Source organism: Chelonia mydas, chromosome 2 (assembly GCF_015237465.2).
Source record: "Chelonia mydas isolate rCheMyd1 chromosome 2, rCheMyd1.pri.v2, whole genome shotgun sequence".
NCBI lineage: Eukaryota > Metazoa > Chordata > Testudines > Cheloniidae > Chelonia > Chelonia mydas.
The window spans coordinates 182,676,441-182,692,105 of record NC_057850.1 but is presented as its reverse complement, the minus strand read 5'-3'; the positions used below and the strand labels follow the sequence as shown (position 1 = coordinate 182,692,105).

At 48.1% G+C, this 15,665-nt stretch overlaps 1 long non-coding RNA gene across 1 annotated transcript in view; it reads left to right on the top strand.

Moving 5' to 3' along the window:
- The first annotated feature begins 438 nt into the window (after positions 1–438).
- LOC114020500 overlaps positions 439–15,665 on the top strand; it is a 43,902-nt gene continuing 28,675 nt past the window's right edge. The window contains exon 1 of the long non-coding RNA XR_006288911.1: positions 439–1,895. This is a non-coding gene — a long non-coding RNA (uncharacterized LOC114020500). The remainder of the gene's footprint in view (positions 1,896–15,665) is intronic.

Genomic DNA, 15,665 nt, shown 5'->3' with positions numbered 1-15,665 from the left:
TTATTTCACACAGCTGTGTGTTGATACTGCTCACAGGCCCTCAGCACCAAGTAGAGGGACAATGCCTCTACACGGCGTCTTCCCTCTGATTTTATGGACACGATGGATGGCAAAAATACTCTTTGATCTTCATGATCCACTTTGGAAGTGTCATGTGATCGCAAGGAGTTGTGGAAGGACAGTACTGAACTCAGCTGGTGTTGGAGAAAGAGTGTAGGCATGTTTAGATGTCTTCCACCCTGGCCCCAGGGATCTTTGGCCTGTATGTAGGTTTAGGTCAGGTTCCCTGGTCCTCCTACATTGACACCAGTCCTAGGGTTTGATGGGATGATCCAGCACAAATGTCAGCCCTCTAGAGTTGTGGACCTAATATGTAATGAGCATTGTTGGGCATCTAGCAAATATTTGCATTGAACTGTCCACAAGGAAGCCCACGTTTTCCTATGTGGTTAGTTTAGAAGCCATTATTATACATAAGTAGTTCAAATCATTCCAACCACTGTGCTTTACCTTGCATGCTTCTGCAATGAATTTCAGCTGCCTTAGTGTCACCCAGTTGCCAAGCTATGTCGAGTCCTTCCAATATTCTTCATTCCTGTAGCCTTAACTAACTTAAATAATTATAATCATCCAAAACCACCGCTGCCTCACTGTTTGCCTCCCCCAGCTCATGATAAATAAGAGGTCCTTGAACAGATCCTTGGGGCACTCTGCTATTAATACTCTCATGTACTTGTAGCACAGCTTAATATTGTGTTGTGTGGATGCAAACTGCAATACATACTTATAAACTAAGAATGAGAGTGTGGTCTAGGATGTAGAGTAGATGATTGTCAGGATTCATGAGTTCAATTCCCAACTATACTGCTGGCACTCTAGCTTTAGATTAAGTAGTCTAACATCTCTGTGCCTATTTGAGGTGCATGGGAGTTGATGGGGCTCAACAACTAGCGGGTGTTGCTCTTCAGTTCCTGAGCTGATCCTTAGGGCATAGTTCACATACAGCCTGTAGATACAGTCCCTGAGATTCTTTGCTGCTAGCCCAAATGCTCTTGCTCCTTCAGTTGGAGGCAGCAGTGTTGGCAAACATTCCACATGTGAACTGCTAAATATTTCAGCTTGCACTTTTGGGACTAGCAGTCTTGGGTACTTTGTGGAATTGCTCCTTTATACACAAAACTTTCTGATATTACAGTGATGGGGGTCCTCTATTACTTAGCAATATTGTGGGGAAATCTTCCTGCCTTTAAGAACACACTCATTGTTTTAACTTCTGGCTATGACACATGCTTCTTCATATAGCCATGCCTGGACCTGTTTGCTTTACTATAACTTTTATCTAAAACGTCTGTGCTGATTCAGCTTCCCATCCCCCTTAGAGGGACTACACCAAAGGAACTGGATGACAGATTCAACAGTGAGTTTTCCAGGTAACTTGGTGTGAGCTTCCTGTGACCAATTGACTTCAGACCTTGAACATGATGACAATACTCTAAGTAATCACTTCACACTGATTTCAAGTGGCTGCAGAATTCTTTATGAAAGCACTAATATAGTTCTGGCATTTGCATTCTTCCGGTGGCTCTCACTTCTCTTTAGCTGGGTGGCCTCCTATATGAGTAATGCCCAATTAGAAACACAAAACCTGCCGGAAGTGTAAAGAACAATAGCACATGCTCATGAAGTGGTGGTGTGAATCACTCTGTTACCCGTAACCCCTCTACATCCAGGACGAGTTTCAAAAAAACTGTCATGGCTCCGTGTAAATTTACAATAGGAAAAATATGTGCATCGTTCAAACTTCGGGGCTTGAGACCCAGTGATGAAGGCTTAATGCTTTGTGTTCCTGTGGGTCAAAACTGAAACTGTTGTTCCCCTGCCTGCTCCAGCTAAAGGTAGGAAGATTATAACCGTGTGTCTGTACCCCCTGTGACTGTATTATAAATTGTGGATGGGATACTAGTTTTAGCTCTGTTCATTCAGGGTGATATTTGGTCCAGTTCAGAGGGCTAGTACAATGCATACACAGTCCTGAAATCTCACTTAATCCCTATTTTGAGGTCTTAAGTGGGATAGGCTTTGTGCCCGCCCACTGCACAGGGGTGAATTTCATCCTAAGGCACCATTCAATTCCCACTGAAGTCAATGGAAAGACTGTCAACCCCCCCCCCCCCCCCCCCGTTTTTGAAAGGCAACTCTGTGGTTGGGCTGATCAAGGGACTTAAGGGGCCAGTCTTCACTGCAAAAAGCAGGGGCAAGTGGAGACTGACTGTTGAACGTGACAAGCTGCAATCGTTGCGGGGGGGATGTTTCGTTTCTCAGAGCAATTTGTCATTTTTTGGCATTGTAAATCTAGTCAAAGTTTTCCCTTGTCTTGCACAAGCATCCTATGAATGAAGAGGGCACAAAGACCCACTTCCTTTCCATTCTCCTTCCTGTTCAGCGCTGCAGGATGCTGATGTTGTTCTAATGCACTTCAATATGTGCTAGTTGGTCTGAGGGCATAGCTCAAGCACACCAGTGGGCCGCTGTTGGCTAGATGCGCAGGGGAGTGTGTGCTGCACCTTTCTGAAGCATCAGGAAGGTTCAGCCCTGAATATGCCGCCTCGGGGCCTTCTGGAGCCAGCTCATACGAGCAGCATATCTCTGTGCGGTGCAGTCAGGTTGTATCTGCCATAACTTGTTTTTAATTTGTACTTCTCCTTTACATGGAGGGAAGTCCTACCAGGTGCTGCAGAGAATGGCAGCCACTGTATGCACACAGCGTGCTTCCTCGGGGAGTTGTTTGTAGTTTACTCGAGCAGAGGTTGTGCTGCCCCAAAATACCCCATTGGTCTTTGTGTATGTGAAAAACACAGGGAGCCTTTGCTGGCAGATTTGGTCCAGCTGCCCCTCCATGACAGAGGGGTGGCCAGGCCAAATCTGCCGCCCTTGGCCTAGGAGGAGGGGGGCCAGCACACTGAAGTGTCACCTATGGCAGCAGATTGTCCTGAGCAGCTTCTGAGTATGGAGCACTCGCAGTTGTCAGCCTCCACACCTCTGAAAACCAGGCCCTTAATTAGTACATTGAGACCATGGCAACACTACGGACAGCTGTGGAAGAATGACTGTGAACTGAGGGTAGCGTATATTCGTAGCTCTGTTGCCCTGACACTAATTGATCATAATTCAAACCATTCAGTCCTTTCCCCGGGGCCGAGTTTTGCCGAATGTTTCAGACAATGCCACATTTTTACTGCCCGTCCAGATAATGGCGTAAGAGTTCATACATTTATAATTCATGACCAGCGGTTTACTTCAAACACAGTTTTTGTGTCATTTTGTTAGTAGCTTTTTGTAGCTTAAGGAACCGCAGCTGGACAGCTGTGGCCATGAGCCCTGGCTCTCTTTCGGAGCCTGCATTTCCCCTCAGTACCGTATGCACCGTAGCTGAGCTCAGCCAATGTGCTACTGGGACTGAACCCTGAGGACTGGGACTGTATAATCCAGGAGTTCTTTGCTGATGAATTGGCTCCCTTTGGCAGTCGGTCAGAGCCCTGCCTCTGACGCTCAGAGCATCGCATGAGGCACGGCTCTTCAGTCAAGCAGTGGTTCAAATGCGCATCGCTGTTGGGGGGATTTTTCTTAGGATGGGTTGATGGCCATACAGGGGGAGCACGTGTGATTGTGCCTTGGCACTTGCATTTTGACGTGTCTGTTCTCATAGTGGTCCTGTGGCAATAGCACTTACTGAGCTACCGTGTGCTCATGGTACTAAAACAGCCAGGAGGGCTTGCTGACGTGTACAAGCTCTTCACCTCCTCCAAAGGATTCCCTCTAGCACGATCAGAGGACAACAGTGGAGGCGAGAGGTTGCCCATGCCACCTTCTCTCTGCTGCCATGGAGCTGGCCGGGGCCCAGGGGAATTATTTGCATACACTCCAGGTGCAGTCAATGTGTTGGGGGTACCTATACGAAATGGTGGAGCAGTAACTGGGCCTGCTTGGTTTGGGATATGAGGACATGTGTGGATTCCTTGGGGCAGGAGGTGTTTGTGATATAAGGAGACCTACGTTTTTCACCTTCTCATGTGTGAGGAAAGGGAAAGAGGTGCCTGGGTCCCTTAAGTACCCGGGATGCATCATGTCGGTGCAGAATTTTGTAGGTTATGTCAGGAGCCGGGCACAAGGGCTTTATGATAATGGATACTGTCAGTAGCGAGCTAGGATATGAGAGCAGTCCAAGCATTTATCATCTTCATGCCTGGGAGAGCATGGTCCATGTCAGGTGTCGCTGGAGGTACCGGAGCTAGCTCTGCTTGGGAGAGCTGTGTGCGTGAGATCGGTGGTTTCGTTGGAGGCGGGTGACAGAGCTGTGACTGTGTTAGGAGGAGATCTGTGCGGCTCCTGATGTGTGAGAGTGCGGGGGAGAGGTGCGCGCGTACCTTCAGGACACATCACCTCTGGGCAGAATTGTGTAGGTTATGCCCGCGACAGGGCAGAGGGCATTTTATTAAAATGGCTATTGTTGGCAGTGAGGTGGAATACGAGTGGATTTTAATGAGGGGTAAGTGAAGGGGTAGGCTGAGCTGGTATCCTATGAGTAGGCCTAAATGTGTGAGTGTACGCCAGGATCTGGGACCTCCTGAATCTGATAGTGCCACAGCCCAGGTGAGTCTATGCTGTGTGCCTACTGAGACATTGCGCAGAGCGGGTGGAGGGAAGGAGGCGTGGGCAATCTTTATCCTGTGACAGTGTTAGATGGAACCCTGTGGAGGAGAATGAAGTCTGTACATTTCAGAGCTGCGGGGTTGGCAGAGTAAAGGCATGCGTGTTACCTGTGCGTACCGGGACGCTGCTGCAAGAGGGCAGAGTTCAGGTTGTATGGGCACCCTTACCCATGCATTTCCTGGGTTTCAGAGGCTCCAGTTTTGCTCAACTCAGAGTTCTGCAAGGGGACGACATACCACCAAGCAACAGGAATGTGGCTTTTTTGCCATTGAATTTCCTAGTTTTTTGAACAGGAAAAGAGAGTTGTTGGCAGGAGTTGGTAGTCAGCTGTATCGCATCTCTTCCAATTTGCATACCAAGCCAGCCAGCCCCCGTCATTCCCCCTACCCCACAGATGAGCGTCAGCATGTCTCCCCAGCCACGCCCCTGACCCGTTCACTGCCCCCACCCCAACCTGGCTCCATCCCCACTACTCAACCCAGACTCCCCCCCGGCAAGCAGGGAACATCTCTCTCTCTGAAGTCTTCGCTCCCTGGTATACAAACATTTCTATTACTGTTACTCCCCTCCTCCTCTAACCTGACTCATCTGCAGTGCCTGGAGCGCAGGACATCTGTGTTACAGTGGAGCTGGGTTTCGCAATGGTTAGAGGGTGGAGTCTGTGGCAGGGCCAGTGACAGAAACTATAGACTGTTTCCATTTCAAACTATTGACAGGAGACACAGATCCCCTGACCCCTGTCCAATGGATGCGCCCTACCTCTGAGGACAGTGAGGTGTCAGAGCCTGTAGCGTTTCTATGCCATACTGTACACATTTTCTGGTCAGGCATGAAACACTCCAATTTCCCGATTAATGTTCTTCCCACACTTACTAATAGCTTCCATATTGTCGCTGTAGTGGTTATTCAGACACTCACCAAATCAGAGAAAACTGTCACAGCTCCTGGACACATATCTCGTATCTGCTCCAAATTTGCTCCTATGCATTGTCTGAGGTGCATAGCCGGAATAAAGTCCACATCATGTCCATCACAAGGAACCACCACAATGTCCGGTAGATCACAACCTCTTAAGTCACTGGTTAGAGGCTGCAGAGTGGGCAAAAAACATGATGCCAGTGCAGGCTACCTCTCCCCACCCAAATCAGCAATCTGTAGTCAGCAATCCCCATGCCATGACATATTCCTTGCTCTTCCACAAACTTCTGCAACCTCGTGGTCTAGGAGTCACCCAGAATCCCCATGTTGGCAATCCTGGCAGTGCCCATATTTCTTTGCCTTCAGTGGACAAGGTACCTGTGCTGTCAGTTCCAAACCTCCATGTTAAGTGTCTTTGGAAACACCATAGTAATTTCCCATGAGATCAGAAAGTGGCCACTCCTCCTCCCTCCCCCACCACTGCCTAATCAAATACAAATTTTCACAAACCACCAATCCAAGGCTTGCCTGCCAACAGTCCTCATTTCCCTGTGCCTCAGCCCCTGTGCCTGTCCCCCGGTCCTCCTCCACTCGCCCACAAAGTCCTCTGGCTCCTCCCCACCTGATATAACAGAAATGATGGTTAGACTGGCTTCTGCCTAGTCAACTGTGTTCACAGAAAACCTCCCCATAAAATAAAATCATGCTATAACAGAGACAACTAACACCCAGTAATGTGAGTTATTAAATCTTTATTGCCTAGGTGTACAAAGGTTTGGCCTAGAAACATCAGTGGTGGGGTTTTCCTCAGGGGCAACAGCATTGGCACGTTCCCTCAGACTATCCCTCAGGCAAGTGGAGAGTGGCTGCACAGAACCCCGCTCCTGTTTTTTCCCATTGTTCGTGTGTGCGCGCCTTAGTCCTTCCACACTGCACATCTGCGCCCACAAAGACATGAACGTGTTCTTAATACAATTCACAGTGTGGATCCCCCACAGGCTTAGTGGGTGCCATGCACTCACTTCCTTGGGTAAAAAATGGACTGATTGAGACCCTTTGGACTTGCATCACACCAACAGTTTGATCTCTAGCTCTGAGCAAAAACACCTAGAAATTTTTGAAAAACAGTTTTTTGGGGGTGGGAGGATGCTTATATCGCCTGAATCCCTGACTCAAGAGACTTGAAATTTGCTTTGGTTTGTGGGAGTGCAGAGTAGGGTTAGTGAGCTGCCTTTGAAGAAAATCAGTGCAAATATGCAGATTTTGGGGCACTTAGAAGCCTCATCCTTTAAACAGGAAAAGGGGCCTGTTCATCTCAGTGTGGTGTTCTCAGCTGAATGAGAACGCCCCATGGAGGTGATTACAACCTGAGATGATAGCTCTGAGCCATGTGATCCCCTCCATTCATCACCCAGAGTGTTCCCAACCTCCTCCTGTGTGCTTTAGCACCTATGATATACATGAATTATGCTCGTCCTCAGCTACCCACCCAAAGGGGCAGGACTTCCTCAGACCCTGGGTCACATGGAGTGGGGGGAGACCAGGGGAGAGGATCTCAGACCCTTCCAAAAGTGCAAAAAACCCAAGTCCGGGTCACACGGGGGAGGAGGCCAGGGAGGATATCTGACCCTTATAGATGGGCATGCCCCCACCCCAGATACTGGCACAAGTACAGAGGGCAACAAGAGGGGCTTTGACACCCTCAGTGGGGCAATAGCTCCCAGATCTGGGCAGACACATGGCGGGAGAATGTGTGGCTGACAGGTGCCCCTGCTCTTATTCTCCCCGAGTCCTCCCGCTACTCATCCCTCCATTCTCCATCCCAGTGTCCCTCCTCTCCGCCCACCATCACCCCCATGTCTCCCTTACTTGGGCCCCCAACCTAGAGCATAAGAGCGTGAAAACAGCCATACATGTCAGACCATGATCCATCTTGCTTAGTATCCTGTCTCTAACAGTGGTTCATACCAGGGCTTCCTGACAGAAAGATTCACCCATTAAGACTGTGGAACTTGTGGTGAGAGAGACCTTTACTTTGAATTCACTTAGGTTCTTAAGCTAGGTGTTGGTTACAAAGAAAGGTAAAATGCAATTGATTCTGATTTTTATGCCCCATCACTTGTAATCACTTAAAATCTATCTTTTTGTAGTTAATACATTTGTTTTATTGTTTTATTTAAACAAGTGTGTTTTGGGATAACAGGATTTGTGCATATCATTTTCTATTAATGCAATGATAGACTTTATATGAGCTGGTATTGTCCAGGAGAGAGTTGGTGTGACAGTCTATACCGCAAAGCAACTCCTTGTCACTCCCTTATTCACCATGGTGATATAATTATTATGTGCTTTGTACAAAATATGCCTTTTGAAGTGGTATTTTAAGTCTTAATCTGCTGAACATTAATATCCTGTTAAGTTGTATGTGCTGTCATTGTATGTGACGTTATGAAGTGTTGCTATGTATGTGTTACTGAAATATGTTGTGAGGTTGGAAACACCCACAAGCAGCTTTTCAGGTACAACAATGCAGAAGCTAGACAGTGTGAATGGCCCATTAAGGGAAATACACACACTCACAAGGATTACCCCAGGAACTATGCAATGGAAACCTCTCAGAGATCGCACATACACAGTGGAAGCTGTTTGACTCACCTCACAGCAAAGGAACTTTCCAGCAAGATAGAAGAAGCTATAAAATGGGGAAGTGACATAATCACTTTGACCTCACTCCCCCCACAACTGAACACCTGAAAACATCTAGAAGACAAAGACTGTGACTGGTGAGGTAGTCCCAGGCAGGAAAGGAGGAATCCCAGCCTGCGTATGGAAGATTGGTGAACTGGTGTGCCATCAGGGTGAGACACAACTTGATTAAAATCCTGTCTAGTTTCTAGAACAGTGGTTCTCAACTGTGGTCCACTGCTTGTTCAGGGAAAGCCCCTGGCACACCGGGCCGGTTTGTTTACCTGCTGCGTCCGCAGGTTCGGCCAATTGCGGCTCCCACTGGCCGCGGTTCACCACTCCAGGCCAATGTGGGCTGCGGGAAGCGGCGTGGGCCAAGGGACATGCTGGCTGCCCTTCCTGCAGCCCCCATTGGCCTGGAGCAGCGAACCGCGGCCAGTGGGAGCCGTGATTGGCCAAACCTGCAGATGCGGCAGGTAAACAAACTGGCCCGGCATGCCAGGCGCTTTCCCTGTACAAGCGGTGGACCACAGTTGAGAACCATTGTTCTAGAACTTATATTGCAATTTCTTTTTATTTCTTAGGTAATCTACTTTGATCTGTACACTTATTACTTATAATCATTTAAAATCTATCTTTCTGTAGTTAATAAATCTGTTTTATATTTTAACTAAAAACAGTGTGGTTTGAGTGAAGTGCAGGAAAAAAATCTTAGCGCAGTTAACAAAAACCTGTGTATGTCCTCTCCACATTGAGGGAGGGGCGGGCTGGGTTATAAACTTACACTGGTCAGGCTTCTGACCAGAGCAAGACAGTACAGTTCTGGGGTCCTAGGCTGGGAGTGGGGTGGGGGTGGGGGTGGGAACTGGCTGGAGCCTCTCTATTGTTGGTTCGCGAGTGGCTGGTGAAAGCATTCATATAACTCAGCTGGGTGTGTCCCTGCCTGTGAATGTTTGTGTGAGTGCAGGACCTGGAGGGGTTTGCAGCTTGTCACATAATCACAGTGTGAGAGGAAGCCTAGGTTGGTAAAACAGAGGGCTCAGTGGTACCCCAGTTCCAGGTTGCACCCCAGGAATGCCCGTCACAGCGGGGCAGAGTAAGATGCACATTTCTGGGGGAAAGTCTGGGACTGGGAGTTCGCTGGTGTTACCCTGCAGTGTAATTTAAGAGTGGCTGGCTATAGCACTCATACAATATAGCTGGGAGTGATTTACATGTCAGAGACCGTGTGTGAGCAGACCAGGAGTGGTTGCTCTCACAGCAAAGCAGTGTAAAAGGCACCCCAGGCTGGAGAATTGAGGCGACACAGCTGTCCATCAGTCCAGATTGTACCCTGAGTAATGTCACACCTTTAAACATCAGGACTGAGTGAAATTAACCCTTTCCTTTTCATCAAAGAAAGGAAAATGAGAGACTAATATTTTGCCTCCAAAGCAGAGAGACTTTAAAAGTTTTGGTTGTTTGTTTTGCATAATCACTCAATTTCGGTTTCAGTATGAAGACTTGTTTTAATTTCTTGTTCTTTCTTGTGTTCTATCAATAAACTTTAAACTTCATAATAAACCCAAGACCCCTTCTATCACTGTTTTTTCTGTTGGACAGTGAAAGAATTTATAACACCTTTAACTCTTTTGACCCTTGAAATTTAACACAACACCTCTTAAAATATTACTCTTACGGGCTGTGTAACTTTTTTGACAATGAGTAAAACCGCATTAGCGTCTCTTCATTGTTGCCATGGTAAAGGGCTGATGAGCAGCTTTGGAGGCAGGGAGTGGTGCTGTTTAAATTTTTCATGCCAGCTTTGCAAGGCGGGTTTCAATGCACTTCCTTCGCCCAGATGCCATGACAATGGGCACAATTAAAAAAAAAACAAAAAAAACCCAAAGCTCTTATCAGAGAGTAGCCGAGAGATGTTCTCCCTAAAACTACAGCCCAAGAGCCGAATGGGATTGCAGTTCTCTCTAGCTGAAATGCTGGGCAGTTCTGGCTATGAGAGAAAACAGTGACATCCAGTGGTAAGAGGTGGGAGCTGGCTGGTGCTCATGGTTCCATGTAGGTTCAAGCTTTCATTCAAATGTTACAGTGGTAGGAGTTGGACTAGAAATGACTAAAACAAGCTGGACTTTCCCTAGGCTCCAGTGAGAAGAGTCAGCGCACAAGCAGGAGTGAATCATTGGGGAGCTGCAGTGTTAAATGAGCAGAAGGACAAGAAGGGGAGTGAATCACCCGGGAGTGAATCACTCGGGAGCTGCAGAGTTAAATGGGCCTTAGAGGGACAAGAAGAGGAATGAATCAGATACCTGAGGGCTACATTACTTGCCCCTTTTTTATGCCTCAAGAACTGTGAGATTTGAAACTCCTGCACCAAGGCTGACTTAAGGCTTTGAAATACTTAATACGTCTTTACGCGTGTTTTCTTAGCAGCCCAGTGCTGCATCCATGCCCATCAACCAAAACGAAAATAAATACCCCCGCTTGCTACGTGTCCCAGAAATGCTGCCAAGGCAGCAGTGTGAGAACTGCCAAACATGACACAAATAGCTAAGAGCCAACAGGATCCGATTCCCACGCAAGGGTAACGGATGTATTTCTCAGTGAACAGCTGGATCCTAGATCTTTCTGGAAAAAATTCCATGCAGCAATCAGTCCTGGAGCCTGAAGCAACTGACTGTAGCATCAAAGATATGAGAGTCTGGGGCATGGAGACAAGGGAAGAAGAAGGTGAAGGAATTCTCTCCAAGTGAGTGTTCCAGTGTGGGGTAGGCAGATTTGTCATAGCGTTTAAGGTCAGAAGGGATCATTAGATCACCTATTCTGACCTTCTCTATATCACAGGTCACCAACCCCAGTCAGCACTGGGCACGCTAAACCCAACGTGTGTCAGCTGGGCTCGCACTAGCATGGTAAAAATAGTGGTGTGAACAACATTGTGGCACTGGTGGAGGCTCAGACCCACCCTACCCCCTTTGTCCAAACTCAGTGGCTAGCCCAAGCCTCTACTTGTGCTGCAGCTATTTTTAGTGCGCAAGTGTGAGCCCCGCTAGCTGTCTACCTGGGCTGGGAGGCTCGCTCCCAGCTGCAGTGTAGACATACTCTAAGACTTTTGTGGGCCAGATCTGCAGCTGGGGTAAGCCAGTATAACTCCACTGAAGTCAGTAGCCAAACTCAAGAAATCAGAAGTCAGCAGTGCTACAAGAGTTCATCCCGGTTGAGGATCTGGCCCTGTAACTTTGTCTATACATACACTGCAGGCTTCAGCTTTCCATCAACCTCTTACAAGCCCACAGCCAGCAGAGAGGCATACTCGGCGGCCGAAGGTCTCATACAACGTCTGCATATTGTTTTAATAGCAGGTGCTGCCACAAATGTCACTAAAATCCGAAGCGCTTAGTTGAAATGTAACTTCCACAATCATTTTACTAGGAAAGAGCAGAGATCTGTGTCTGTTCGCGAGTGCGCCTCTGGTTAAAACTGAGCGTGGTGAACAACAGATGTCTTCTGTCAGTTTGGGTGTTAGTACCGTCACACAGCTGAGGAAAGATCAAAAGGGGATGTGTGCATCAACTCCCAGCAGATGGAATACATCTGTTTTGGACAGTTGCCATTAAGCGATTCTCAGTGCAGCCAGGCTTCATGCTTTAAAGTGATCTTGGGGTATTTCATGTAAGCACAGAATCCTGGGCTGGCCTCAGAAATTAGTGACAACGGCCCAGCTCCACAAAGGGATATAGGTGTTGCAACTCTCAGCATCACAGCAGAATCACAGGAACAGCACTGGGATTCACGAAGTCTTAGTTAGGCAGCTGGGCTCCCTATACGGTGAATGGGGGGAGGGAGGCACCTTAGAAGGCAATCCACAAAAGCCTGCAGGCTGGGTGGGAGGCAGCTGAGCTATATGCCAATCAGAGGGGCATAGGCGATGCATATAAGAGGCTTGGGGAGGCTCCCCAAAAGCGGTTGGCAATGCAGAAGAGCAAATCCTGTGGATGCCCCGTGAGTCACTTCCGTTTGGAGGCACGCCAGCCCACTGCTTTAGGAGTGCTGGAAGCGAAGCTCCTTAAAAGTGTGGGCAGGGGGCACCAGCCACAATCTGCCCTGCCCCTGCTCTGCCTCTTTCCTCTAGGTGCAGCCTGCCCGCCACTCGCTCCTCTCTGCCGCTCCTCTGCTTCCTCTCAGGGGAAGAGGCGGAGTGGGGGCAGGGCCTTGGGGGGAGGAGCCATGGTCTATGCACTGGTGGCCCCCCACTTCTAGGGAGCTTCCGGCGCTCGCATATAAGCCTCCCCCAATGGAAGACATATGTGCCACCTATGCAGAGGGGGAGGGGGATGTAGCTCCTCCCCTGTCTCAGAGATAGGTGCCCATCTCTGCTAGCGATCCACGAATGAGAACCAGCTGCCTGGAGTGAGGCAACTTGGCATCTAAGTTGTTTCTTGGGGGAATGAATTAGGCACCTGTCTTTCACCACATAAAATGTCTGGAGGAGGAGGTGGTGATACCCACTTTTTAACCCAGTGGTTAGAGCTCTCAGGCAGGAGACCCCTGTTCAAATCCTTCCGCCCCCCACCCCCGCCAGGTAGAGAAGGAAATTGAACCTGCATCTGCCACGCCCCCAGCTGTGTGCTCTAACCACTGGGCTAAAAGCTATAAGGTGGGCTTCTCCAGCAGTGGCCAAATTTTGAATGGGTCCTGATCCTACCAGCTTGGGTCCTGCACACGACGTAGGGGGCTGAATGCTTGTCTTCCCAGGCTGTGTGAATTGCTCTGGGGCTTAGGCAAGAGATAGGCATTTGGATACCTAGAGAGAGGCAGTAGGATGTCCACAGGCAGAAACATAGGTGCCTAGGGACCTTTTACTCTCATAATTTAGTCGCTAAGTGAGTTTAGGCGCCTACAGAGTTTGGCCGGAGTTTTGTGGGATGACAATGGAGCCTAAAACTGGGACTTAGAGACCTAAACCCCAGATTTTGGCACCTAAATACCTTTGTGGATCAGGGCCAAAGTGCCATCAGTGCGACGTTGCTTCTCATCCTCGCTCTTTCCCTCCATCAGTTTTCCATTGCATTTGGAGACACTGGTGGAAGCTCCGTCAGCCGTGCAAACACGAATCATCTAAAGGAGAAGAGGAGGAGAGAGAGGGCCAAAGAAAGGTTGGGAACCTCAGGAATGTCCACACATCCACCTCTTAGAGCTCAATGACAAACAGCCTTTCGATTGGTGATGTAAAGGGCTTGTCTGGGCCGTTTAAAAGCTCACAGTTCAGCAAGTAGTAAAGGTTAGAAAAATAATAAAGCCACAAATAGAGCTATCAAAACCCAGGACCAGTCCTGGCATCTTACACCCAAATATGGGAAGAGAGAAATATTTTTGGCTTTCAAAAGGCAATATATTTGTGAAGTATGATTTCTTTATGCTAGTATAGCATGTGTGCATGCATATGTATGTGTATAGGGAGAGAGAGAGGTGGTGAATTTACTGAGAGGAGCTTATTATCCTGTAGACTTTCACTTCTCTATCTCCTGTGCTCACACACTTTTGGCATCTTCCGTGGCAATTTTTTAAACTTTGCACTCCAAGCAGACAGATGCTCCAAGCCATAAAGTTCAGAACTTTCCCAGAGCTTGCAGTTGTTTGCATCTGGGGCCCCGGGTTTCATTTTTTCCATGTCCAGTTCCAAGGCTCCTTTTTAAAAGACCTAAATTAATTTCCCTGATCATAAATCTAGGCCTGAAGACTTGTCACTTGCATTCAGTCAGCGATCAAGTAAGTTAGCCTTCAAAACATGGACAGTACGTGTGGGTGCGGGTGTCTGAATACCAAGGGAGCAAGCCCTTAGCTAAGTCAGACTGTATACAGTGGGGTCACTTATACTGAAGCTGCTTTATAGGGCCTGAGCTTGAGCCATGGTGAGGGTTCTCAGGATCTTGCCCATAATTAAGTTCTAGACTGCTTCAGTGCTCTTGGTAGACTTTCACTCCTCTTGCAGTAAATGGACTTAACTCTATTTTAGTGAAGTTTTACATCACCATGCTGTGACCGATACGGCAATTTCCTGCAATATCTTTGCAACTACTCTATTAAGTAGTTATGTATCATTGTAGCCCAGGAATTGTATGTAATGCCATGGGGGAGGGTGACCACAGCTCCTTCAGGAACTAAGAACAGGTTAGGGCAATTAAGCAAATTCACTTAAGCTGTAACATCTCCAGAGAAATACTGCCACCTGGAGAGGTTCACATTTACTGGTTCAGACTGGGATCTCCAGAGAGGAACAGACAGACAAAGGACTTTTGGCTAAATAACTTGAGTTTAAGCTGACGCAGGGCCTGCTTTCTGATCCAGAAAACAGACAGGACCTTCGGTCCAAGGAGGGCCTCAATCCGTCATGGGAAAGACTGGAAAAACTGTGGCCTACTGAGGCCCCATCAGACTGAGGGGGGAACTCTGGGAAGCTTTTAACAGGTGTATGGGAACTTTTTTCCCTCTGTAATGTTTTCATGTTAACAATAAATGTGCTTGCTTATAAAGAGCTGTGCGATGCCAACAGTCACAGGTTAAGCTGTTCATAACCTTCGAAGAGAAAGAAAAGTGCAGACTTTGGCCTTTAAGGCAGTCTGGCTTGCTGGGGATAGGCAGGGAACTGTGAAGCCTGGTAAAACCCCAGTCAGGAGGGAGAGAGACATTGATCTCTGCCCAGGAGAGGTGATGGCTGAGGAGCAAGATGCCTAAGTGGATGCCCTCAAGGGACCCCGGAGGGGGAGTACAGATGTGCCCTGAACTGTGACACATGCTAATCCCGTTGGCGGTGTAACAGTTGTTGTCCACCAGGCAGGTGTTCAGTTCTGCATTCCAAGGCGGAATGTTGTCTCTTCTCCACTCAGCTGGAGGAAGGGGAGAAGGAAGCAGCCACTGCCCTAGGAGGGGGAAGCACCAGGAGGAAGTGTTGGTTCCCATTGTTTGCTGCAGCAACTCCCAGTGTGGAAGGAAGAGGAGTTGGCCTTGATAGGGCTGCACCCTCTTCACAGTGAAGACATTAGCCTTCCAGAAGCCCCCAGCCAAAGCTACCAGTGCCTCTTGTGACCAGAGGCCCTGCCACCACTCCTGGGGGTGGGTGAGGAGAGAGGAGATAGGTCTTTTGCCAGTAGGCCTTTCTATTGGAGTAAAACTTCTCTTATGGTGAGGGAAGGAAATCCCAGTTTGCTATAAAAGGGTTCACTGAATGTATCCCTGTCTTTGTGCATGTGAAATATATAGTATGTGTATATAGCCTGATAACATGAGAGAATCCTGCAAACCATGCCATGTAATAGGGTTTTTTCAATCTTTAATGTCTCTGATCCTCACACTGGTCT